The 27,158-nt window shown below is 44.6% G+C and overlaps 1 protein-coding gene across 1 annotated transcript in view; it reads right to left on the minus strand.

Moving 5' to 3' along the window:
* The window catches only part of GPRIN3 (GPRIN family member 3), a 56,257-nt gene extending 34,285 nt beyond the window's left edge, over window positions 1–21,972 (minus strand). Inside the window, exon 1 of the mRNA XM_073340685.1 lies at window positions 21,888–21,972. The gene's annotated coding sequence lies outside the window, so the exon portion shown is untranslated. The remainder of the gene's footprint in view (window positions 1–21,887) is intronic.
* Between the last annotated feature and the right edge of the window lie 5,186 nt (window positions 21,973–27,158).

Raw genomic sequence — 27,158 nt, forward strand, 5'->3', positions numbered from 1 at the left:
AGTTTAAAGACAATTACAGGAAATGTAGGGTAAAATGCTAAGTATGTGAGATTCACTACTCACTAGAAGGTGGCAGATGGTCTTAGTGGGGAGCACGTGATAAGTGGGTTATCTTGGCATGTGAGTCCAGGATGCAGTTAATTACTGAAGGTAACTGACTCTTGTTATATGCTTGATTGTTAAAAATATGACGAGAAATGCAATAGAAGATAATTGAATTGCCATTGCCTTGCTTGTTAGCTACTTAAAAATATTACTACCTCTGTCCCCCTTTCAGCTTTTTTTCCTCCTGGGCAATACTGTTGTGTGGCTACAGTAGTCATGGTTTGGATTCTTTCCTTTCATCTGCCTATTTGGGTTGACTCTCAGCGGTAACTTCTGCTCTCATTCTCACAAGCCTGATGTTACGGATCATGCGAATACCCACAAATACATGGTGTACAGGAACCCTGCTGAGGAAACCTTGCGTGCTACATCAAGACATCCAGTATATTTGTCTTGTTTTTGGGGACAAAGTGTGGGTATACTTAATGCCAATTGCTTTGGCAAGGCGGCCTTCCTGCCCAGCTGGGAAGAGTACAGTTCTAAAATGAACCAATTTATAATAAAAATACATTTTCCAGAGGATATTCCCCGGAGCCCACTTGAGTCGGATGCATATTACTCAGCAATTTCCCAGTATCATGCCAATGTGTATTTCTGATATTACCAGGCATTTTCTGTTTGGAATTTACTTCCAAAAGGAACCATTTTACACAGGAATTTTTCAAGGGAAGGCTTTGCAGGCCTCTTTTCTTATGGCCTGGTTGTACAATTTGACATCCTGATGACTACAGATGATGCAAAGCTGTACCACCACAATGGCTAGGATTGTGCCTCACCTCCTCCTTGTCCCCTTCAGAGTGATTTGCTCCCATGGAGGGGATGGGGGAAGGGGGAAGAGGCGGGAACAGTTCCTATCCTCACCAGAACAGAGACGATTATGTGTCTGGGATGCTCAAGGAGGAGGGGGAGAAGACTGCTTTTTGCCCTCCCCTTCTTGTGCATCTGCTAGGCCAGACACAATCTGGCCCTTACTGTTTAATTCCTGTGTGGAAAAGGGCATGGATGGCTAAACCAATCAGATCAATCCCACTGAACCCCCTATTTATGAAACCTTTCCATGGTCACCACCGATCCAACTTGTCCAACCTTCCTACAGACTAAGGACCAGGTTTTGTTCTCACCCCCAGCACAGTAACCTCACTGCCTAGAGATGAATGAACCAGCATGGGTGAAACTAAAGGCTGAATTTAGTCCTAAAAACCGTCTGTGCACAGAACAGGTACAATAGGAGCAGTGCAAATGCCTAAAAACTATCTCGCTGATGGGCCTCAAATCTGACCTGAAGCATTCAGCTCCAGAGGGTGGGACTCTTTCTGCCCATTCAATCCTTGGCTGAAACTGCTGATAACAAGAGTGCCAATTAGTGCCAGTTGTACAAATGTGAGAGGCAGCATGGTCCAACAGACTGGGAGCCAGAAGACCTGGATTATGCTATTCCCTGCTCTGCCACTGACTTCTTTGATGACCTCAGGAAAGTCACACTCTCTCTGTGCCTTGATTTCACGATCTGTAAGAATGCTTTGAGATCTGTAGATTAGAAGTGCTAATTCTTCAGAGTCCAAGGCCAGAAGGGACCATTGTGATTATCTAGTCTGACCTGTAAAACACAGAGCATAGAACTTCCCCATAATAATTCCTAGAGCACATCCTCTAGAAAAATACCCAGTTTTGATTTAAAAACGGTCAGAGATGGACAATCCACCACAACTGACAGTAAATTGTTCCAATGGTTAATTACTCTCACCATTAAAAATTTACACCATATTTCCAGTCTGAGTTTGTCTAGCTGCAGCTTCCAGCCATTTGATCATGTGTTATCTTTTTCTGCTAGACTGAAGAGACCATTATTAAATATTTGTTCCCCATGCAGATACTTACAGACTATAATCTAAGTCACCCCTTAACCTGCTCTTTGTTAAGACAAATAGATTGAGCTCCTGAAGTCTATCACTATAAGGCAGGTTTTCTAATCCTTTAATCACTGTCATGGCTTTTCTTTGAAGCTTCTCCAATTTATAAACATCCTTCTTGAATTGTAGGCATCAGAACTGGAAATGGTATTCCAGCAGCAGGTGCACCAGTCCCAAATATAAAGGTAAAATCATCTCTCTGCTCATACTAGTGAGTACCCTGTTGATGCCTTCCAGGATCATATTCACCTTTTTCAGTCAGTTTCACACGGGGAGCTCATGTACAGCTGATTTTCTATCCCTTACCCCTCAGTATCTTTTTCACAGTCACTGCTTCCCAGGTTAGAGTGCCTCATCCTCCAAGTATTCTTTGTTCTTGGATGTATACACTTACATTTATCTGCATTAAAAACAAAAACACACACACACACACAGTGTTTGCTTGTGCCCATTTTACCAAGCAATCCAAATCACTCTGTAGCAGTGATCTGGCATCTTCGTTATTTATTTACCACTACCCCAATGTGTGTGTCATCTGCAAACTTTATCAGTGGTAATTTCATGTCTTCTTCTAAGTCACCCATAAAAAGCTGAACTAGCGTAGGGCCAAGAACTGATCCCTGCAGGAACCCACGGAAAACAGACCTGCTGAATGACGATTCCCCAATTACATTTACTTTTTGAGACCGATTAGCCAGCCAGTTTTTAATCCATTTAGTGAGCACCATATTAATTTTATAATATTCTAGGTTTTTAGTCAAAATGACGCATGATATCAAATCAAATGCTTTACAGAAGTCGAGGAATATTACGTCAACTATTACCTTTATCAAGCAAATTTATAATCTCAACAACAACAAAAAAGACATCAAGTTATTTTGACAGGATCTATTTTCCATAATCCCATGATTTGCATTAATTACATTACCCTCCTGTAATTCTTTACTACTTGAGTCCCATATCAGCAGCTCCATTATCTTGCCCAGGATCAATGTCAGGGTGACAGGGCTATAATTACCTGGGTCATCCTGTTTAACATCTTTAAAAACTGGCATAATTTTAGCTTTCTTCCAGTCTTCTGGAACAAGACTTATTGAAAAATCAGCATAAACAGTCCAGGGAGCTCCTCAGCCAGCTCTTTTAAAAAACTCTTGAGTGCAAGTTATCTGGACCTGCCGATTTGAAAATGTGTAACTTTCGGACCTTCTGTTTCAAATCCTCCAGAGCTACTAATGGAATGGAAAGAGTGTTATCGCCATATGATACTATTTCATCTTCCCACCACATCAAAACAGTAATAGTCATTGAACACTTCTGCATTTTTTTCTTGTAATCCTCAGGAACGAGATGGAGATCAGTAACTCAGTGAAGTGTAGTGACCGACCAGGATTACTCAGGGGAGCTTTAAAAATGGCGGCATTAGGGGGTAAAGCCTGGATGAAAACGTGGGTTTCTCATAATCCTGTGCTGAATTTAAGCCCGTTCACTAATTATCAACCCTGCGGGATGAATTAGCATTTTGTTTTAACAATACTCAGATGACTCAGCATGACACACTGCTATAAAACTTAACTACTGTTGTAAGATACTAGATTTCCAGGGTGGTATAATTCTGTCATCATGTTTCCATACAATTTTGCTGAGTATCCTCTTCCAGATAAATGTTTTATCACACTTGTTCTGCCTCCTCCAGTGCCACCCTGCATATACTTATGTTTTATCCTTTTCCGAATGACTCATCTTTGAGGCTGAACCTAGTATCAGCCAGGACATTCCTTGTGAAACTGGTGCTTAAAAGTGACAAAAATTAACAGTAACGAGAGTGGCATTTGAATGGAGTAAGGTTAAGATGTTAAATACTAAAGGCCAATTTCCCCCCCCCCCCCCGATTCAGGGCCAGATCCTCAATTGTACCAGTATGGTTTCTAGCACCGCTGGGAGGGGACAACTCATTTACCCAATCTTTAAGCCCTGGACATTCTGACAGCGGGATTGGCTGTGGTCCAATTTGTTCCCCCAGTACAATTTAGAGTAGCTCTGACGGCAGCTCTAAACTGTGGTCAGATACAATGCTCCCCCGCACAAGGAGCTGTTCTGACAGCCAGGGATTACCAGAATGCAGCAGCACCTTGACTATACCATCTTTCTCTTTGTCACATGCCCTTACACTAAAGGAATCCCCACATAGCCAGGTACATTGGATTTGCAGAGGATGTAGCCCCTCTGGTTCTTATATTCACCCTAAAAGGAGAGAGAGAAGAAATAAGTCTGAATACACAAGAGAGGAGACACAGAGTGGAGAATTTCATCCATCTAGCTCCAACCCTCTATTGTCTGACTTGAGTAACTAATTTTAAATATAGGTCTCTGGAGTAGGATCAGCCAGATATCTGACACTGTACACTTTTCCCTTGCAAAGGAATGGACTCAGTGATTTTAAACAGGTCTTTCTCTATCTGCAACTTCTAGGATCATACCAAACAATATTCTAGTATCCATTCCAAGAGCTCTTATAATGGTGGTTTCTCCTTCATACCAGAACATTCCTTAATTCATGCCAAATTGCTGCTGGGTTGTATTATAATATAACTTGGCAAAACCTGCCAGTGAATAGAGGAGTTCCCAACAACATGTAAAGACTGAACACTTACTGTTTTCCTCTCATATTGACCTGAGTGAGTTTTCCTATGGCCTAATGATAATTCTATTAAAGCAGTCACAAAAGTTATAGGGGTGCATGGATTTGGAAGCTGGGGTTATCCTTATGAACAAACAGAAAACAGAAGTTTTTGCCTCCTTAGGAAAATATTCATGTGCCAGATCCTGAGCTAATATAAACCAGTGTAGCAGCATAAACCTGGCTTTTGGAAACATACCATGGTCCAGATCTTACAGCTCTAAAGCAGAAAGGCTCTATTATTGGCTTATTTGGACTCAGATCACCCTGGTTTGAATCTGGCAGAGTAAGTGTAGAGTGGGTGTAACACACAAGCCTTCTGAGTTGGGAGTGTTTTATAATCACCTTATGAAGGTGTAAATGACCACACAAGATGAAAAAGCACTGGGAAATCAGGCTCAGTGAGTTTAGTCATGGGTTTAATTGGTTAATTCTTGCTCCACTGTTCAAATGCCAGAGCCAGCGTTCCCCAAACCCCACAAAACTACAGTTCGGCTCTATCCCTCTCTGATGTAAGCTAAACCCTTTGGCTGAAACACCTCTCACCCCTTCCTCCAGGCACTCGTGTATTGGATTGTGAAATCAGATCAGTGTCCTAGGCAGTCTGGGTCGAAACAATACTTTCACACAGCATTTTTTCCCCCTCTCCTCTGCTCACCCCCAAGAAAAATTTGGTCTTAATTCCCCTCTCATTTAATTTTTTTTTTTTACATGTTGTCTTCAATGTAGCTACTCCTGAATTACACAAGTATCAGAGAATAGTCAGACCCTTTGAGTATCCCCTTTACAGGAAATTCCAGTAGATTCTATTATAATCCTTCACTTAGTCTCTATGTCTCTGTTGGCTTCTGATGGACAACTAGTAGTCTCAGGGAGCGACTGATCACTGGGCTTTGTTGCTGTGTTCCAAAACCTACTAGATTAGATGGAATTTAGTGCAACTAGCTGAAAATTTCCAACTAGAATCTTTACTAGGGACCTGTCTTCTCACTTCTTGCACCTCCTTGTCACTCGGGGAGAAGACCCACTGGATTGATCTCTTACATCACAGAACTCCAGAATGGAGCCGGACTTTCAGTCAACACCTCACACATCTGCATTTTAAGAGGGATTATTAACACCACACTAGCCCTGGAGGAGTTAATGTAGGCAAGAGAGGCCAAATTAGCCATAGGCTGTACCTGGAGGAGAGCCAAGATGCAATGAGGCTTAATAGGGGATGAAACTCACCTGGGCAGAAACAGGCAGGGCTTCTTTAAAGCCAAGGAACTGGCAACAGGGAGGGGGGACTTCTGTGAGGAAGCCTGCAGGTCACAGTCCCTCATACAAGGGGGGAAAGTAGGGAGCAGTCCAGGGAAGGAGAAGTAAGGGCCTGGAGAATTAAAACCTAAACTTCAGTTTTGAAGCTGCTGTAGAGAGTGGACCCAGGTTCCCCTACAAGCCACTGCGGGAGTGGCATTCTAGAGGCAACCTATTTGGGGACTGCTGAGGATAATACCCTGGAACGGGGGGGAGGGAAGAGAGGAGGAGACACATCAATGTGACTTGGCGTAAGGCTAAGCCACGAAGAGGAAAGTGCTGGAGCTCCAGGGGCACAAGAGAGGCCGTAGAGCAGTGGTCTCCAACCTTTTAAAGCACAGGATCACTTTTTGAATCTAAGGGCAACCCAGGATCTACCCTACCTCTTCCCCAAGGCCCCGCCCCACTGACTCCATCCCCGCTCGCTCTCCCTCACTTTCACCGGGCTGGGGTGCGGGCTCTGGACTGGGGCCGAGGGGTTCGGAGTGTGGGAGGGAGCTCTGGGCTGAGCCTAGGGCTGGCGGTTGGAGTACAGGAGGGGGTAAGGGCTTCAGGAGGGAGTACGGGGTGCTGGCTCCAGGAGGGGACTCAGGGTTGGGGGAGGAGGGCAGGACGGGGTATGAGGTGCTGGCTCCGGGAGGGAGCTCAGGGCTGGGGTGCGGGCTCCCGCTGGGCGGTGCTTGCCTCGGGCGGTGGCGCAGCAGGGCTAAATCAGGCTCCCTGCCTGCCCCAGCCCCGTGCCACTCCCGCAAGCTGCCAACATGTCCTTGCGCCATGGCCCCAAGGGGTGGGGGGAATATGGCTCCGTGCGCTACCTATCCCTGCAGGCACCCATTGGCCGCAGTTCCCCGTTCCCAGCCAATGGGAGCTGTGGGGGCGGTGCTTGCAGGCAGGAACGGCACACAGAGATCAGCTGGCCACCCTCCCCACACAGGGACGTGCCCAGGGCCATCCCTATCCATTTTGGTGCGCTATGCAGCCCCCTGCAGGGGGGGGCGGGATTTGTGGTTTGGGGAGCAGGGGGAACCGCCCCTCAGCACGAGCCGAGTTGGGGTTGGGTCGCTCCACTTCCTGCTGCCCGGTGAGTGCAGGGTGGGCCCGACCCCACACTCATGGGGTGGCTGGAAGTGGAGTGATCTGGCCCCAGCCCGCTCCGCCCAGCACTCACCTGCGATGCAGCTGGGAGCCAGGGGAGCAGAACAGGCTGGGGCCAGGTCGCGCCACTTACTGCTGCCGGTGACTGCAGGCCCGACCCCTGCTGCAGTCCTCAGGGAAGTGGGGGCAGGGCTGGGGCAGGAAGAGGCGGGGCTGGGGCGGAGCAGGGGCTGGAGAAGCACACAGCTGTGTAGGGCACCAGGAAATTTGGTGCCCTACACAGCTGCATACTTTGCATATGGGTAGGGATGGCCCTGGACGTGCCGGCTGCTTCCGGGCATGGCGTGGGGCCAGGGCAGGCAGGGAGCCTGCCTGAGCCCTGCTGCATGATCAGACTTTTGGTGGCTGGACATTGTGATAGACTGGCAGAGGTTCTTTGATTGACCAGTCGATCGCCATCTACCGGATGGTGACCACTGCCATAGAGCAAGTAAGTGGGACAACAGGCTGAGCTACCCCAGGAAAGGGCGCCAGACTATTTGGTGAACTAATCCCCAGATGGGCCACTAGGAGGCGCCAGAGTCAGAAGCCAGCAGCCGCCCCATTATACATTCCAAGAAAGGACTTAAATACAATTCCTTGCCAATACAATCAAACAAAACCTACAGGGTCTGATTTCCCACTCCCTTACTCCTTGAGTAGCTATTTACAACAGTGCAAGATAGGAATCAAACGCTACCAAATCATAGTGGTTTATACCCAGTTTGCACAAGTGTAAATGACCACAGAAGATTCAAGAAGTTGGGCCCCATAGCCTGTAAGCAACTCCGACTAAAATTAATTATATGTAATCTATTCCTGCCACGTCTCCATTTTTTAACTGCTTCACCTTCTGAGGGTAATTCAGTGAGGATATCCATTTTACCTTGCAAGGTGCCTTGGTCATCTCACATGCCTAGAATATTTGCATCTGGAAGAACAGCAGAGTTCAGCAATTTGCCAAGATGATCCTTCCATACTTCCAACACTTCTTGTCATTTGTTGTCAGTTCATTTGTTGCCTCTCTGGTCTGACTGTGTTTCCATACAACTTAATCTTTTCGTATATCATTTTCATACGGTTTGACTTTACCTGAATCGTAATGTTTCCCATTAGTTCATGATCACTGCCACACTCAGCATTTCTGTAGACTCCAAAAGCTGGTGGGACACGTGCTCTCAAAGCATTGAAAGAATAGGAGCAAGAAGAGGTAGCAGAAGACTGGCTAATGGCTATAGTTGTACCAAACCTGAAGAAAGGAGCGTCTCCTGATCTGAATAATTATGAAAGTATAAGTTTATCATCAGTACTGGGAAAAATCATGACGGAAGTACTGCAATTTGTCAACAGATTAAGGCCAGTTTTAGAAGAAATAGTAGGCAAGAAACTGTGGCGTCAGACGAGGCTGAAGTTGGCGTAGGGTGATCGAGAGTTAAGCTCTCTAGCTTGTGCTGATGACCTCATACAATTTACAGACACATCTGAATTAACGAAGATACTCTTCGTTACCTCAGATAATTGTTTAGTCCACTTGGGTTTAAAATAAATGCCAAGAAGATGAAGTGTTTGCTTTTTGGAAAAGGGACCATAGATCAAAGGTTGAAATGCAGCAGTTAAGTGGTACAACAAGGAAAATCTTAGCTATACCAAGAAAGCTTGATCAGTGCTGATGGTTACATTGACAAGGAGTTACAAGAAGATACGCTTTAGCTACAAGTGCTGCACACAAGTTGATGAAATTATCGACGGATACAAACGTTAAATTTGGTACCAATGTGAAATCTTATCAAACCAGTGCACTAACAGTATTACTCTATGGTTTGGAACCAACTGAGTTAAATGAAACAGACATCAGAAGGCTAGAGGCAGTAGGAATGAATTCCTTGGAAGATGGCATGTATAAAGTTGAATGATTTTTAAGGCAAAAGAAGAAGTTGGGAAGGTAGGATGTGAAATCAGGGTATGGGACTGGCTGCAACTGAAAAAATTATGATCACGGGGACACAGCAGAAGACAAACAGATGATAGGATCCAAAAAAAGGAAATCTAACCAGTCTGTCAGAACTAGAAACTGACCACAGACTATATGGTGGGGTGTCATCTGCAGGTATATAACCAGGCTGGGCTTAATGGAAGAACAAGCCATGGACAGGAATAAAGGGTGATGCTATACCACTCTCTGTGTCTCTAAAGATCCTTTGGGATGAGAAGGTGGTGATGTAAGTAACATCGATCAGAAGCAAGATAATTCACTGGGCCAGATCCCCAGCCCTGATAAGTCTCCTTTGTGTTGTTCTAATAGAGCTGTCCTACTTGTGCAACAGAGGATACTCCCCCCCCCCACCCATCCTTTTCTCAGTCCACCCCAGTGTTCTTTTTTTGTATCCTTTGGCTGTTTATGGTTCGTTATTTTTATGGGCCTCGAAGAGCATATCAGATTCTAGCAACTAAACAAGGTCTCTACCCCCTGGCATTTGAAGGGCCCACTCCTTCAAACACACTCATGTGAGCAGCCCTTACTTGGGCAAGTTCTCCCAGTGAGTCTTACCCTGGTGAGCATGAATTCATAGGGCCAGGACTCAATCCTGATAAACAGGATACAAATCAAATAACTGGGGTGAATAATGGGTGGAGGCAGAACTAGCGATCAGGTTCATGTGTGAATGTTAAGTGCAAGTAGTGGGTTTTAAGGGGGAATTGCAGGAAAACTTGTCAGCCAAGGCAAGAGACCCAGTCATAGTTCCAAATGCCTGCATCTTCCATTGACCATGTGTGCTCAGCACCTCTGAACCTCAAGCCACTTACTTAGGTGTCTAAATATAAATTTAGTTGCCTAATTTTAGGCACACTAAATTGAAGATTATGACTTGACTTTCTCTGCCTTGTTTTCCTTCCGGGGGGTAGTTGTGAGAGTTCAGGTTTGTAAAATGCTCTGAACTGTATTACATGGGGCTACTGCAAACCCCACTGACCTCAATGGATGCTAGATCAAGCCCTACAAATGTTTGCTATCATAATTTGAGAGGAAGCTATTTTCTTTTACAACCCCTTTTAAAGTTAGTCATCTTCTCTAGCTGTACCTGTTTACCGCATGCAGTCCCCAGCAGCGGTTAGTATTAGTGTTCCCTACCCGAACCAGCAGTCCTTCTGCACAAAGGAAAGCTTAGCAGCAAAACTGACTGCGTAACACCTTGTACAGGTTGTTTGTTTTATTTTTTGGCTTCTCTTTGTTTGCTGTCACATTCACGTCACTGGAAATGATGAACCAAAAGATCTTCGTCACTAGAAGGCAATCTGGGATCCTGATCACGCTAACTAATATTTGTCTGTCATGTTCTCTTAAGAAACCCCCCGCACACATACATACAAAAATAGCCTATTTGTTTTCTGGATCACAACAACAGCTAATGTTATAGCATGACCTTGATGCCACGCCAAGAGACGGCCGTGACATTTATTAACTTGGGTCAGTTATAGCAGGATATAATTTAATTCATATCATTATCTATATCTATATATTCAAGCGAAGGTTTATCACTTTCATAGAGAATTAAATTCCAGGAAATGCCTGCTCCCTTTAGCAGAGAGAAAACCTGCTCCCTTTTTGGTGCTTTTTGCCTGTCATATGCTCAGGGTTTTGGGTTTTTTTCTGACCACAGGGATGCAGTACTGCTTATCTGAGCCTTCATTTCAAGCAGGTCACTATAAACTATTTGCTTCTCTCTCTCCACCTACATTTGAAAGAACAGGTACCTAACTGTAGTTAACAATAATCCTGAAATATGGCTCTTCCAGCCTTTCAACTAGGCAGACTGCTACTCCTTTAAAGAAATGCAAGCCTTCCCACTGTAGATTACATACACAGAGACTTCATCCTTCACTACCTATTTGGAGGCCTCTAATAATAAACCTGCTCTGATTTACGGGAGGACATAAAAAAAAAGATCAATATGGTGTGTAATGGTGTTAATAGCCAATGATCTATGGGCATAGTTCATTAGAAATTTGTTCTCTGTAGCTGCTGACTGCTCTACAGGCTTCTGCTGCTTGGACACGCTGGCTGTCAAATCATGATGCATGAGTTCTACATCATTGACCTTGCAGACGATTTACACAAAGAAATGAAATATATTGGGGCAGATTGGCCTGAATTAATTTACTTTGAAAGATCACTGCTCGCAGGCAACTAGGCATTCAGAAAACGAAACCCAAACTCTAAAACCAAGGCACTTAAAACATGTATGTCATCTGTTAACTAGCAGGTAAGAAGGGGGCTCTGCACCAGAACTGGATGGTGTGTTGTACTGCAAGAGCTGGACTGACACTTGAGATCTGGATCTATATGCCTGGCTTTCCAGTATCCTTATTATATGAACTTGATTTTTTCTCTCTCTCTCTCCTGCCTCAGTTCTAATACCTTTACCTCCACCTTCTGTCTTGTCTACAGAGGCCCCAATCCTGCCCACAGTTGTGTGCATGTGCACCCCTGTGACTAAGTGCAGTCAGTTACATGACTGAGACCATAGATTTGGGGCAATCTCACATTAAAAAACCAACCAACCAACCAATCTTGTTGAACTCTGAGACAGGAACTGAACATACAGATAGCAATAAACAACTATGTACAATTCCGAGCACAATGGGGCCCTATCTTGATTGAAACCTCTAGGTGCTATCATAGATTATCATAATGTGTAGTATCTTCTTAGCTAGGAAGTTAGATCACAATATTACAAAGCTTTTGGGTTGAAGCAGCTCTACCGAGGAAGCGGAGATGGAATCCTCCTTCCAGGATAGCACAACTGGCAGAGGGTATTGTGAGCTGGGTTTTGTCTTGCTCTTAAGTATCCCTCACTGGCACCTCTAGGAGCAGGATATTAGTTCAGATGGACCCTGTTGTCTCATCCACCATGAGTAACTCTATGCTAATGGTCTTATTTACCTGGGGCTGAGGAAGCTGTTAAATTAGATGTCCATAAAATACCATCCTGTCAGGCTTTCCTCGACTCAGACCTGAGCAATAGCTAAAAATATCCCATGTTTCTCTCCGCTCAGCACGTCAGCCAGGTCGAGAGGCAAAACATAGTGGAAAAGCTGCCAATGTTTTTGGACTAATTCCAACTGTTAAAACACTGCAAGAAACTGCTCTATCATTACCTACATAAACTCTCTGAAAAAAGCAGTGATAAAATAGATACAAATCACATTACTGTATGTGGCACTTAATTGCAGTAAATTTCAGTTGGTGAACACTAGTACTAGTAAGTAATGGTGTTACTATGCATAAAATCAGTCAACAATCTATGAATCTATAATGGGTTCTATCTTGTCCAATGCACCAAGTCTCCAACGCCACCCTTTCAGCCTGTGTTGATTAGCTCTGCTGTACAAGAAAATTCATCTCTTATAGGATAGGATGAGTGGAAGTGGAAAAAGAGAGCCAAGTTTCAAGAGGGAAGCAGACTGGTTAGGAACCAGATTCTGAAGAATTCAAGGGTGGGGATGGCTGTTCTGAGAAATAAATAGCAGAGCATGTAAAATGACCTATTTTATAAAGCTCTGTTTCTGACAGCTCTGCTTGCTTGCTGTGCCACTCAGCGCTAATTAAACAATTAGCCCTGTCAAAAATTGTGGCCACATGAGGTGGTTAAAAGAAGATAGAGCAGGGGCCATGGGTTTCTGCAGATAAGTGTATGCTCAGCGTGGATGCTGGCAAACCTTTTACCAAACATGCTGAACAGACCAGTGCTTGGGGATGTGAAGAGAATGAGAAAAAATAATACCAGGAAGGAGACAGTGAAATAAAACAGAATAAAATGAAGCCAGGGCAGGATTCCAGTCACCTTAATTTTTTAAGATCAGTGAAGGGAAACCCTGTTTGGTTTGTGTCTGACACTCGAGAATCTTGGCCTGAACCAAAGGGAAAAAGTAAAACTGGAAAAATCTGTTTCCCTCTGAAAGTAGTGTGCTATATAGCATGACCGCAAGAAAGGAGGGTTGGGATCTCTCACTAAGAGGGAACTGCTGAGCTGTCACTTTTGACTGAAAGAAGATTTGAAACCTGGTCTCTGGGATAGAAGGCTAGTCCATTAACCAACCTGCACCACCTCCTCTTTAGACTCCCACCTCAACTCCAGTCTAAAATTATCCTCCACTTCTACGAGAGCAGCCGTATCGTCCTCTCTCCTCCTCACCCCCTTTTTTAGCTTCTATCTTCCACCTTCAAGACAGTGCTGCCACTTCCAGTTTTCCTCTTACATTCTTCCTCATGCCGCCCTCAATCCTCTCTCCTTAGTGCTCCCTAGTTCTCCTCCTATCAAAAAACTACTATTTTCTGAATATACATTCTTAAGACAAGATGGTTGAGTGTATTATAATCTTGGTATCCACATGCCTTTATCCAATAGGTAGCCCTCTGAATGCAGCCACCTCTACTTACAGCAGCACTGCCAAAAAGAATTTATGAAAATAAAACCACCACCCATGTGTGTTCTTTGCCAGCTTTTCCAACCAGCAACTTGGTAGGTTGCAAACTACTATGTGCTCCTTAGAGCTTCAACTAAGGCTATATCTACACTAGCGTGGTAAGTCGACCTACACTACGCAATTCCAGCTACGTGAATAACGTAGCTGGAGTCAACATACCTTAGGTCAAGTTACTGCACAGTCTACACCGTGGGAGAAAAGTCTCCCGTCAACTTACCTTACTCTTCTCGTTGGGGGTAGAGTAAAGGGGTCAACTGGAGAGCGATCTGCAGTCGATTTGGCAGGTCTTTACGAGACCCGCTAAGTTGACCACCGGTGGATTGATCCCAGAGCGTCCATCCCTGCCGTAGTGTAGACCTGCCCTGAGTCCTTCAACACGGAAGCAAGGAAAGAGCTAGAGCAGAACCTCAGGGTTATGAACACCTCGGGAATGGAGATTGTCCGTAACTCTGAAATGTTTATAACGCTGAACAAAACGTTATGGTTATTCTTTCAAAAGTTTACCACTGAACATTGACTTAATACAGCTTTAAAACTTCACTAAGCAGAAGGAAAATGCTTTTAACCATCTTTAATTTAAATGAAACGAGCAGAAAAACAGTTTCATTATTTTGTCAACTCTTCCCCTTAATTTTTACCACAGTACTGTACTGTATTTGCTTTTTTTTTTTTTTTTTGGGGGGGGGGGGGGGGGTCTCTGCTGTTGCCTGGCTGCATACTTCTGGTTCCAAATGAGTTGTATGGTTGACCGGTCGGTTCATAACTCTGGTGTTCGTAACTCTGAAGTTCTACTGTATCTCTGTAAATTCTCCACTACACTAATTTACCAAAAGCAAGGGCTAACAAATGCTGTCTCTTACGTGAGCATGCAGTGTTGTATTTCATCCTTTGAAGGAGTTGCCATGTACACTGGCCAAATCGGACAATCTCTACACAAAAGAATAAATGGGCACCTGACATCAAGAATTATAACGTTCAAAAACTAGTAAGAGAACACTTCAAATCTCCCTGGTCACTCAACAACAGACTTAAAAGTGGCCATTCTTCAACAAAAAACCATCAAAAACAGACTCCAATGAGAAACTGCAGAACTGGAATTCATTTGAAAACTGGACACCATCAAATTAGGCCTGAATAAAGACTGGGAGTGGATGGGTCACTCCAAAAACTAAATCAATTTGTTATGCTCTAAGGTGCCACAAATACTCTGCGTTGTTTTTACAAAAACTAATTTCCCCTTGCTAAATACTCACACCTTCTTGTCGACTGTTTGAAATGGGCCACCTTGTTTACATTGGCCTCATTAACACTACAAAAGTGATTTCCACTCCTTCTTGTCAACTGTTGAGAACAGCCTACTTCCAACTTAATTGAATTGGCTCGTTAGCACTGACCCCCCCCCCCACTTGGTAAGTCTACTCCCATCTTTTCATATGCTGTGTATTTATACCTCCCTACTGTATGTTCCACTCCATGAATCTGATGAAGTGGGTTTTAGCCTATAAAAGCTTATGCCCAAACAAATGTTAGTCTCTAAAGTACCACAAGGACTCCTCGTTGTTTCTGAAGGGTTGAACTCTCATGATCTTGTCATCAGAATGACATGAAATCTTTCAGCACCCTTAAGAAGCTTCTTTACGTTGTGGTAAGAGAGATCACCTTGGGAAAGCAAAAGCAAAATCAAATAAATGGAACTAAACATCCCATGATGCTACTATTAGTGTATAGTAAAGTGAATAGAGAAAGCAACTACTGGAGCTACTACTATCTACAGTCCAGACAGACATCATGTTGGAAAAAATGTGACCTGCAGCTGGATCCTTCTTAAAACAGTAGAATCTTTGTCTTTTTGAATGTGAACTACACCTTGTACTTGGAAAACTTGGTAACAGCAACATATCAGATTTCTTTTTTACACCATTTACTTTTTATATCATATTAGTCCGGGGTGGAAAAGACTTATGAAAGCACAAAGTTGGTCTCTCCAAGAGGACAGGCTATAGTACCCGGGCAGGGGGACTATAACTGGTGAAATAATTGATTGTGAGCAATATTTGTTGTGCATTTTGGCATTTCCCTCTCCTCCACCTCAATTAAATAGTTGTACCCAAGTAAATGTGTCCATTCTTCAGCAGCGGACAGATGAGAGTGTGAAGCAGTACTAAACTGCCTCTTAGCCACAAAGCTCACTCTCTCTCTCAAACTAATAGATTGAATGGGGTCGTGAGTGTTGTCGATTACACTTTTTCCATGTTTACACAGCAGGGTACCGACATCTCTGCTCTTTCATATTTGCCACAAATGTGCAAACTCAAACATTTGGCCACTGACTCTAAACAAGAAGTGAGTTGCTCCCCTTTAATAAGTAACTGAATCGCTACGATTCAAATATCAATCAGTGCATGTCTTTGTTGCTATAGAACAGTTTCCGAGTTCAAAGTCCACGTGTACAACACAATGGAAAACACACACATACACCTCGTTTTAATTTGTTAGAAATGAATGTAAAACATTTATTCAGAGACACTATCTAAAGCATTCTCTTTGTGGGGGGAGGGGGAAATCAATTTTCTTTGACTCAGAAAGTACCAGGAATGATTGTATTCCAGTTAAACATCTTTTACTGCCATTGTTTTGCACCTCATCCTGTCATAAAGTCTCTTGTAAGACGGTGGGGTGTAATCCAGGAAGCAACTGAGGAGCCTCGGCGCTGCTGTCCTGGGGCGTGGCACCACTGCGATCCACAAACTCCCACTCAGCTGCTGCCTCATCCTGCAGGTGCCTAAACTCACTCGGTGCCTAACTTTCTGCTGTAAAAGTTCCCTATGTGCCTAGGTTTTATACCCTGGGATATGCGCACTGCTGCTCACTATAGGCATCAGGACTCCTACCTCCTGCCTAAGCCTCAGGGCAATTCATGAATTGAGGGAAGATGTGCATGCCATGCTCTAAGTCATGGGTAGCCTCTGAGCATGCCTATAGGAACATATCCCATTCAAAAATCCAGCTGGAAGAGGAGATAGTAATGGTGCCCACCTTATAGCTTTTAGCTCAGTGGTTACAGCATTTGCCTGGGATATGGAAGACCAAAGTTCAATTCTCTCTGCCAGAGTGGGAAATAGGATTTGAACAGGTGTCTCCCACCTCTCAGGACAGTGCTCAAACTAATAGGCTATATTGATGTGTGGCTCCCTTTGTCTCCTGCTGAAGCTGTTCCACTGTGGATCAATAATTAGAGAGATTGGAATTGGGGACTGGATCAAGCGTCTCCCACCTCCCACGTAGAGACCCTAACCACTGGGCTACAGAGCTACTGCCATTCTCTCTCCCTCTTTCAATGATTATTTATGTATTTATCCACAGTGGAACACTCACTGGGCCAGAGAGAGCACCTGGTCATAAAACAAAGAAATAAAATGAAACCAAGAACACAGTGCAATGCGTTAAAAGACTGTTTTCAATGTTTTGCAAGTCACCAGTAAAAATTCACTCTAGGTTCCTATCTATTTTATGCTATCTAGTTTCACTCTCCATATATATCTGTAATTCTGAAAGTAGCAGGTTGCTTTTGCCTTTTGCACCAGAGAGGAAACCAACAAGTAGCATTTGGCCCTTAATATTAACGATCTGTTGCATGCCTCAGCTTCAATTTTTATGTGTGGTGTTTTGTTGGTTAAATAGTAAAATAAAAAACATAAGAATAGCAAGGTTTTTACGCCTCAAATTTGACCTACTTTACCATTCCCAGAATGTACTAATATAATCCACCTGCTTCTAAGCCATCCCCAGAGGGAAGACTTGCAGGAGTAAGTTCATGTCTGGGCCTTTAATGTTTGCAAATGAAGCAATCTTTTGTAGTTTGAAAGAGAAAGAGAAGATGGTTAGCCCAGTCATGTTTTTTTACTCTTATAACTTAAAAATAGTAACTGATAGTCTTTAAATTGTTCTGTAATGTCCCTCATGCTTGAAGGCATCTGCCCTCAGATTGTTAATAAAGTCCAAAGCATTTCAGTCCTGTTACACTGCTAAATGTCACTGGTTGCTCAAAAAGCCAGTGTCAAAAATACCCACTTCCCTCTGCCAGAAAGTTGAACCCCATCACATCAGACTCAGTGTTGTTCACATTGATCCACATACATGTGATCTCCAAGCGTGCAACTCATAATACATAAGAATGAGGCCACACATCCTGAATAAAGCTCCAATGGGTACAAAACAGGAGCCCAACCACTTAGCAACACAGGTCATTGTGAATGCATCATCTGGGCTCCATCCTTGGCCCTGGCTTCCCATTGAACGGAGTCCTCTTAAAAGTCTCTGCCCTGGTATGGAAACCACACATGGGATTGCACTTAAATGCCCGAGAGAACATTTCTCTGACCATGATCATGGCAGACATGATCCACTGGAACGATGAAAGTGTCAGCCAGTGATGCTGGAACAATTTTTATAGTGGGGGTGCTGAAGGTGGAAACCATCTATTTGGGTTATTAGTACTTCAAGCCAGCGACAGCACCCCCTGCACCTCTAGTTCCAGCACGTATGCCTTCAGACAATACGGGGAGGCTCAAGAGTGAAAGAGAAAGAATTTTGCCAGTAGCTGGATATGGACCATAGAACTCACTCCTGCAAGAGAGAAGACTAACGGAACCAACTAAAAGGAAAAATTCACTGCCCCCTCACCAGCTTTGCTTCCTTGCAGAAAGAAGCTCTTCATGGGCACAGGCATGCACACAAAACTAAACGTCAATCAAGCCATTGCTCTTACAGGATATAAAAAGGAGGTTATTTCCTTTAAAAAATTCACATATTTAATAAATTGTCAAAGAAACATTGCTGTAGTACTAACTTTATAATTCCACCAAGAATAGATTTGACATATATCATTTCCTATTTTTAAATACTTGGGAGGCATGCAGTCACTGTGGTGATGAGGGACTGATAGATAGATATAGTGAATATCTGTGCTCACACACTTGCTGTTTAAGAGGTAACCCAAAGCAGGTGCCGCAGTGATCTCAGACATCACTACATACACATTGGACTTGTAAATTTATGAGAGAGAACAAAGCAAATTCCTTTTTCTAAAGGCCAGCAAAATAAGCAGTATCCTTTTAACAGAGCTGCATGTCCTTATGTTTGAATTAGTTCATTATAAATGTAGAAAGTTATAGATACTCACACATAATTTAGTTACCATGCCCATGCTCTACCTTTCTTTAATTAAAAAAACAACAAAAAATAAAATAAAATAAAAATAAAAAAAATCTACTCCTTGGTGTGATCTTTATTTGAGAAGCAAGAAAATGTAGACCTTTATTAATTTCTAGTTAGCTTTAAAGAGCATGAAACAGTGGACTTTTATCTATTTCTTCTATGGACTGCTTTATGCACCACCATTAAAAGAACCTGCCATCCTAAAGTAACGTACCTGGTAGGGACAAGCATTTATTATAATGAATTGCCCAATTAATGACAATCTGAAAGGCTAAACTCTTTACATAATAATACAACACTTCAGCGAGAGGTAAATTGTTCATTCTTAGCTTGGCCAACAATATGGACTACCATTCACACTGGTTCAAGAGGCAAAGCTTTGAAATGTCAGACAGAGCAGCATAAAAAGAGATACAAGAGCAAAATGTATAATACTGCACTGGCAGGGGATATGACTAAATTGCTTGTTAAGTCTTTTCCCTCTCTGACTTCTATGATCCCACGATCCACAACAACACATGACAGGACAAGGAAGGCTTGCATCTTCCACATGGAAAGGACAAGAATCTCAACCATTCAACAAAAGTGTCTGAAGAAGGAAAAGGAGAAAAAAGAAAAAGTAGTGGTAGCAGATCAAAGTTCTTAACCTCTTCTGCTCACATCTAGTTCTTTACCCCCAAAAACTAGAAAGCGTGGAGAAGCACCATTCATGTTTCACTGAACTAGCAACAAAACACAATGCTGCTCATAATCCATCTTTCCTCAGGTTCACAGAACCACTGTAGAGACAGTCCGCCCCTACAGCTCACTTCATTGGAAGTGTGAAGAACTTCATGTGAAGAACTGTGATTCCCCCATTGTAATACATCAGTCTCTGATTTTGAGGTCAACTGGAGTTTTCCCATTGACTTCAGTGGGAGCAGGAACAGGATTTTGGAAGATTTATGAACCCTGAGGTATGGAATGGCAGTAATGCTCAAAGCCAGGGATCTCAACGTTTTTTACAGCGTGGCCCACATCTCAGAGTGATTGTCGTTTGCACACCCCCACTCCTATTCCTGCACGGACAAATGTCATCTCCCTCAGGCAACCGCTTTACTACAGCGTGGCAACTACAGCACTGGTTTACAGGAAAAAGTAACATTTGGAAAGTATTTAATGGAATGTTAATTTCTTTTAATTCACTTTAGCAACTGGAAACAAAGAGAACTAACATCATGTGACCAGTCAGCTCTCAGCAGACTTCCACTGAATGCACAGGTTGGAAAACTCTGGTTTAGGAAATACAAGGGGAAGGATAGGGTAACATGTATTTTCATTCCTCGAAAAAGTACATTCCAAGGACAGAGATTGGGAAGGGGATACAAAGTATTGCTCACAGGCTTTTCTCTAGTCTCTTTTAGGATGCCTGCTGTGAAGCCTCATTCTGTCATCCACCTCACTCTTATTCCACCCAACCCTTCCTTTAAAAACAAAAATCTGTGCAAAAAAAATCAAAGGTTTTGAAACAAATGACACCGCAAAAAGATATGGAGTGTTTTGTTTTTCGTCACTTGTGTCTGGGCAAGTAGTTGTACTGTGCAACAGTGCTGTTGCTAGGGCAATTACTCTCCCCTGTTGAATAGCAAAGCAACATTGCAGCAAAACTCATTTTTGCCACTCAAACCCATCTTTTACAGATGGAAATACAGCACCTTGTTTCCCTCCTCTCTTCCTTTAACATCCGACTATTCTGTTTATTTCATTTTGAAAACCAAAAACCATACCAGCTTCCCAGAGACAAACCACAGAAATAAAAGCAAACAAAATAATTCTGAAACCAACAAACAACTGAGCAATTATCTTTTCAAGACTCATCTGGGTCTCTCTGCCCAGATCTACAATGGAGAGGTGACCATTACACTCATGAGAAGAAGCTAAAAAAACAACATGCAGCACTTGTGACTGGAAAAAAATAAATGGGTTGGACCCACTGCTGCACTCCTTACTCAGGCAAAACTCCCACTGAAGCCATTGAGAAGACAATTCTGCTTTCTTACACGGTCTGCGTAATTAAAAGCAGAATTAGGCCCTCTTTGACTTCAGTGGAGGGTTTGCCTAATTATTTTGTTATTATTTTTATGGCAGTATTGCCTAGCAGCCCTATACTAGACAGTGTACAGACATATAGTAAGACACACTCCCTGTAAAGACTTCAGGATTTGACCCTGAGCTGGTATCTGGTAAAATGCCTGCAATGTATTTTCAGAGTCAAATATTCAACAGCAATTCCCTCCACCTGCTATAAATGGGGTGTAAATACGTTATGAATCTGGGCCTGCATCCCAACCGTTCTGTTTATCTTCCTGCTGTAGTAAACATTTCTTCCAGCCCCAGCCACGACCCAGACTCCTTGGAGGGGGGGATAATCCCAAAGGCACACCAGCTTTTAGCAAACAACGTCCAAGTGTTTTGGATGGGAACGGGTTCTTCCCCAGTGCTGCACTAGGACAGAGAAGAGGACCCAGACTGCGGTCCCCCATCCAACTGCAAGGGTCACCCTCCTCCTGTCCACGCTTCAGCCTCTTAAGAATTCACAGCGACAACCTTGGGCTGCAGACATGCAGGGCACAGACGCATCCCCCACGCCGGCCCCGCCACGCTCCCTTTACCCAGACCGGTTTTGCTGCTTATTCCTCGCGCATGCAGCAAAGCATTTGGGTGGGTGGGTGGGTGGGCGGGCGGGGGCGTTTTGTATTCACCCCATTTGCCAGCCCCGATTTCCACTGTCAGGCAAGGCATCCCCTGCTGTGCCTCGCTGGTATTATGCCCGTCCCCAGCCCTCTGCAAATGGCAATGCCTTGGGGTTGCTTTGCCCTGATCAAACTTGCAGGCAGAGTTCGCCTCCAGGTGCAAGGCGGTTTCTTTCCCTCCGTGGCAAAGCAAGCCAGGTTGCACTGAAGCGACGGGGGGAGCAGGACCGGCCCCGATGACCGCGTGACACCCACACCACCCCAAGCACCGGCCACGTACAATCAACATACACCCGCAAGCCACCGGCCCTGGGCTCCCTCCCTTACCTTCAACGCCGCCGGGCAGCCGCCGCCGCCGCTGCAGCTCAGCCGAAGGCACGGATGACCTTGCAGAGAAATCCATCCTCTGTGCAGCAAAGGAAGCGCTTCCTCCCTGGGGGGCGGCCGCAGAGATCCCGCGGGCGAGCCCCCGCTGCGCTCCCGCAAGGCAAATCGATCCAGGGAGCGGCGAGCCCGCCCAGGCAACACGCGCGGGGAAGCGCGAGCCCCGCCAGTGACCGCGCAGCCCGCGGGCGGGGCGGGGGCTGCAGGGGCGGGGCGGGGCGGGAGCTCCGCGGCCGGCCGCGCAGATGGGCGCCGCTGGCGCTGCCGGGCGGCCAGGGACTGGGCAGCGGCGCGCGCGACGGAGCCGCCCGGGTGGGATCCGCCGCTGCCAGCCCGCGCCCTGGCCGCCATTGCCCGGGCGGGGATGGTCAGGCTCGCCCCCCCAGGAGAGAGCTGGCCCTTTACATTCAAGGGGGGGGAGCTCTTCCCCCTGCTGCACGTGCACCCCCCCCGCCCGCCCGCCCGCCCCTGTCTGGGGAAGCAAACTGAGTCCCTGCGCCCCCCACCTCTGCCATCTGCCCCGTGGGGGGGGGGGACCGAGCCCCTCTGCTCCCCACCTCTGCCATCTGGCCCCAGGGAAGCAGGGGACTGAGCCCCTCTGCCATCTGTCTCCGGGGGAGGGGCAAGCTCCTCTGCCCCCCACCTCTGCCATCTGCCCGCAGGGGAGTGGGGACCGAGCCCCTCTGCCCACTAGCTGGGATGGTGGGTGAGCCCTTTTGCTCTGTCTTGCTACCTCCTATCGCTTCCCCTGTCCTTTGGGCAGGCGGGTAATGCCAGGGATGTGTTTGGAGGTGCTGCCTCCCCAAGGCCGCCTGGTTTCTGCCACTCAGCGAGCTTGCCCCCAGCACGTACCAGCCCCACTTCTGCTCCCCAGAGCTCTCCCTGCTGCCAGCGGACACTTGCTTCTCCCAGCCATGGGAAAGGAGGCTGCAAAGCGCCCCAGTGGTGGTGGGGAAGGGATTAGTGACTTTCCCCTCACTGGCAAGAAATGTCAGAGATAGAGCTGCATACAGCAGCAGATAGGCTGGGGTTGCTGAGGGTGCTCATGCAGGGTTGCTTTGCATCATTTATTAGGCCTGAGCAGTATCTTTTCTCTCTAGCTCCTAAAGTGAAGCTCTTTCTCTGTATTCTAGACACAGGTGGACATAGCAGGCCATCATTTTTATATGGGAAGAGGGAGACCCGTGCATATTAAATCCATTAAATCCATAAGCATTTACTAGGGCTACTTGTGCAAATTAAGAAAGTTTGTTTGCAAACAGCTGTTTATTTAGGTATCTAACTAGAAACTTGCTTGCACAGCTATACAATTTACTTCTAGAATTGTGGCAAATGTGTATGTGAAGAAAGGTAAAACTTTTGCTGTGACTTTTTCCATACACAAATCTGGTCTCTGCTTTGAAAATTCTGCCCAACTTGCCCGTCGTGAACCAGAAAAAACAGGTATGCTCTCTGCAGTAGTGGCAAGCATATCTGTAGATTTTCTGCATTCAAAAGTTGCTCTAAAAATTGTAGATAGAATTTCATACTACTAGGAAGAAGGAAATACTATCTATATCTATTTACTGCAAACTGGAGACAATGATTCTACGCTGCCAGGGAACAAAATAAATGATGGGTTCTCAACAAAGGGGTTCTTAACCATCCTCCCTTTCTTTATGGCTAAATGAGGGTAGGGTCCCAAATGCTTTATGGTTAAAAGCAGGAAGGATTCTGTTATAAGATGGGGTTACAGTATGGAAAAGTTTAAACAACACTGGAGTAGGTGATCTGGCCAGTCTTTTCTATCTCTGATGTGAACAATAAATCACATTTCCCTGATCCATATTAATGCAAGTGTTTGTATTGGACACACACAACAAAAGCTTCCGCCCACAGTTCTGCAGAAAACCCCTTAGGGCTTGGTATTGATTCTCTCCCTCTCATGAGTTAAGTAGGCATCTGTGAGTCAGAAAAAATGGAACACTTATTACACCCCCTCCAATTGCATGTTCTATTTATATCCCACCAGTGGCCATAAACATCAGCACATATTTATGTAGTAGGATTTATTCCAGACTATGGCTTTCTGGGTTTATACAACAGTGTGAAATCCAAGATATATTTTTGATGATTACTATCAATTCTTTACACTTGTGCCAAAAGCCAACAGCCATTATTTTAACCGTCCAATCTTCCAACTACTAAAACTCATTCCCTGGAGGCAGGGGAAAGTGTACAACAATAACCGAGGGGGACACTTTTAAAGAGCAAGGCGTAAAATTTCTAATGTAATTTAGGAGCCTGTGTCTCATGGAAAGTCAATGAAACACAGGCTCCTAAGTCATATAGGCCAAGATTTTATAGGTGTTTGGGGGTCACTGTGCTGAGCACAGCAATACCTAATATATTTATATTTTCAAAAGGAATTTAGGCATTTAGGAGCCAATGGGTATTTAGGCTCCAGTGCCTAAATCATCTTTGAAAACGTGATTTAGATGTTGCAACGCTGAGTGTATTGGAGTAATGTGTCCAGTCCTGGGCGCCACATTTCAGGAAAGATGTGGACAAATTGGAGACAGTACAGAAAAGAGCAACAAAAATGATTAAAGGTCTAGAAAACAAGACCTATGAGGGAAGATCGAAAGAATTGGGTTTGTTTAGTCTAGAAAAGAGATGACAGAGGGGACAGAACAGTTTTCAAGTACATAAAAGGTGGTTACAAGGAGGAGGGAGAACAGAAGAATTGTTTTTCTTAACTTCTGAGGGTAGGACAGAAGCAATGGGCTTGAATTGCAGCAAGGGAGGTTTAGGTTGGACATTAGGAAAAATTTCCTAACTGTCAGAGTGATTAAGCACTGGAATAAATCGCCAACGGAGGTTGTGGAATCTCTGTCATTGGAGATTTTTAAGAGCAGGTTAGACAAATGCCTGTCAGGAATGGTCTAGATAATACTTAGTCCTGTCATGAGTGCAAGGCACTGGATTAGAAGACCTCTTGAAGTCCTTTCCAGTTCTATGATTCCTTTTTCCTGACTGGGCTTTTCTCTCCCACCCATCTTGAACTCAAATTTAAAATCTTAGTTAATTCCCTCCTACAGCTATGTTCAGTGCACAGCAGGAAATCACACGCCATGTAAAGATGTAAGAGCAGTCCTTATCCCAACTCTGGCATTTTTTGGAAACTGAAATTTTTCATCTCTGTATTTATAGCTGACGCTTACCTCGTTTTTGGAATCCAACCTTAAGTCTGATTGAAAAAGAAATGTGAACAAAATTATATGGAAGCTAAACATACAAGGAGATGTACAACACTTTTTAAATGTTCTCTGTGCCTTCCAAATTATGGGTTTGATCCAAAGCCTACTAAAGACAATGGAAAGGCTCACACTGACTTCAGTGGGCTTGGATCAGGCCCCATCGGACTTCAATCTGCCTTTCTTTGAAATGGGCTAAGTATAATTTTGAAAAGAAAAAACTAATATACAGGGATAGCCTGCAAGTAGCATACATACAATGCAGGAAGACTCCTTTAGGAAGTCTTGAGCTACCTATCCTTGGTGTCATTGAAGTCCCAATATTCTTGAAGTGCTTTTTCTCACTACATCCATCCTAATACATCAGAGAAAAGGGAGACTGAGGGATACTATATAATCCAAATTATCATGGGGCACTCAAAGGGGGGGGGGGGAAAGAGCATTCCTTGCTCCCTCCCTTGGCGCACACACACACACGCACGCTCAAGTGCTTCTCACAGTCCAGCCCATGTGTTTTCTCGAGTTCTAATACCCCTTAACTTTAAGCACATGCTTAAGAGCTGTCCAGTATAGGAATGGACTTAAGGACATGTTTACAAGCTTACTCTGCATTGGGATCTTAAGACGGAAAGTTTTTGTGGTCAGGGACTGTCTTCTAATATGTATTTTCACAGTGCAATAGGGACCTAATAGTAGAGTCATAAAAGTTTAAGGCCAGAAGGGAACACGAAATCATCTAGGCAGACCTCCTGCATAGCACAAGCCAACACCACCCAGCACCCACCCACTAAACCCAATAATCGAAACAAGACCACAGAAGACCAGGCGATTACATGCCACAGGCAGAGAATAGGAGGAACTGAGGTGCACCAGTGCTCCAGGCCTCTGCAATGGAAGGGGAATGATTAAGTGAGATATACACAGTTAATCCTGGCACATGACCTGCACCCACATTCTGTAGAAGAAGGCTAAACCCCCTAAGATCAGTGTCAATCTGACCCAGGGGAAAAATTCCTTCCTGATCCCACATATGGCAACCAGTTAGACTCTGAGCATCTGAGTGAGAAATCCTGATTGGTCTTCTACAAACTACTATAATACATATAATAATGCACTGTCACAACAGAGCGTCTATAGTGTTTTGAAGGCTAGTATAGGATATTGAACAAGGAAGGTATCACAGTTCAGGACTCCTGCACCTGCGATTCCCCCGGTCCACCCAGGGCACCCACTTTTAGGCTTCTGGTTCCTGAGTCATCACCTGTCTTGGCTGCAGACTCACCTCTCTCTCCTTCCTTACCGGGGTTTTTCCCGGCCGGATGGTTCCCTGCCTGCACTGTGAGTTCCTAGGCAAGTCAGACTGCCCAAACAGACCTGCTTTGCTTCCTCCTCTGAGACTATAAACAGTGTAATTGCCACAGTTAGAAGTTACCCCATATTGCTGACAAGAGGGGAGGAAAGGGCGGATAACAGTATCTGTAATGTCAGTGTAAGTTAAGTGAAATGGGGGGGTTGTGGCCTCGGTGAACATGATGTATTGTGGCTCAAAATTTCTCTCAACAGGCCTGCGCACAGCCACTTCTAAGCCAGTACATTTATTCTTAAGGTGAAAGCATTACAGAGAAAACTTATTAAAAACAATAAAATATTACATGCCTGCTAATAAACTTACCAGAGATCAACCCAACTCCAACAGGGGCTCTGGCAGGTGGTCAAACCTTAAACCTCAATAAGAGGTTTTTCTGTGGTTACAAGTTCATAACACCTTTGGCTCAGAACAGGAACCCCCATGAATTGGAAAGTCACTACTTTATAGTTTGGGCCTTTGATCCTGGGAGCCTAGGAACAGGTAATCAGCTGACAATGGGTTTCTTTCCTCCTTCCAAGTATTTCCTAGGAAACCCACTCAAGTAAAAGTTCATTCTTGTTTGGCACATTATTTAAGAGAGTCCTTTGTAGCTCATAACAGTTCCTAGGG

The sequence above is a fragment of the Lepidochelys kempii genome, chromosome 4 (genome assembly GCF_965140265.1).
Source record: "Lepidochelys kempii isolate rLepKem1 chromosome 4, rLepKem1.hap2, whole genome shotgun sequence".
NCBI lineage: Eukaryota > Metazoa > Chordata > Testudines > Cheloniidae > Lepidochelys > Lepidochelys kempii.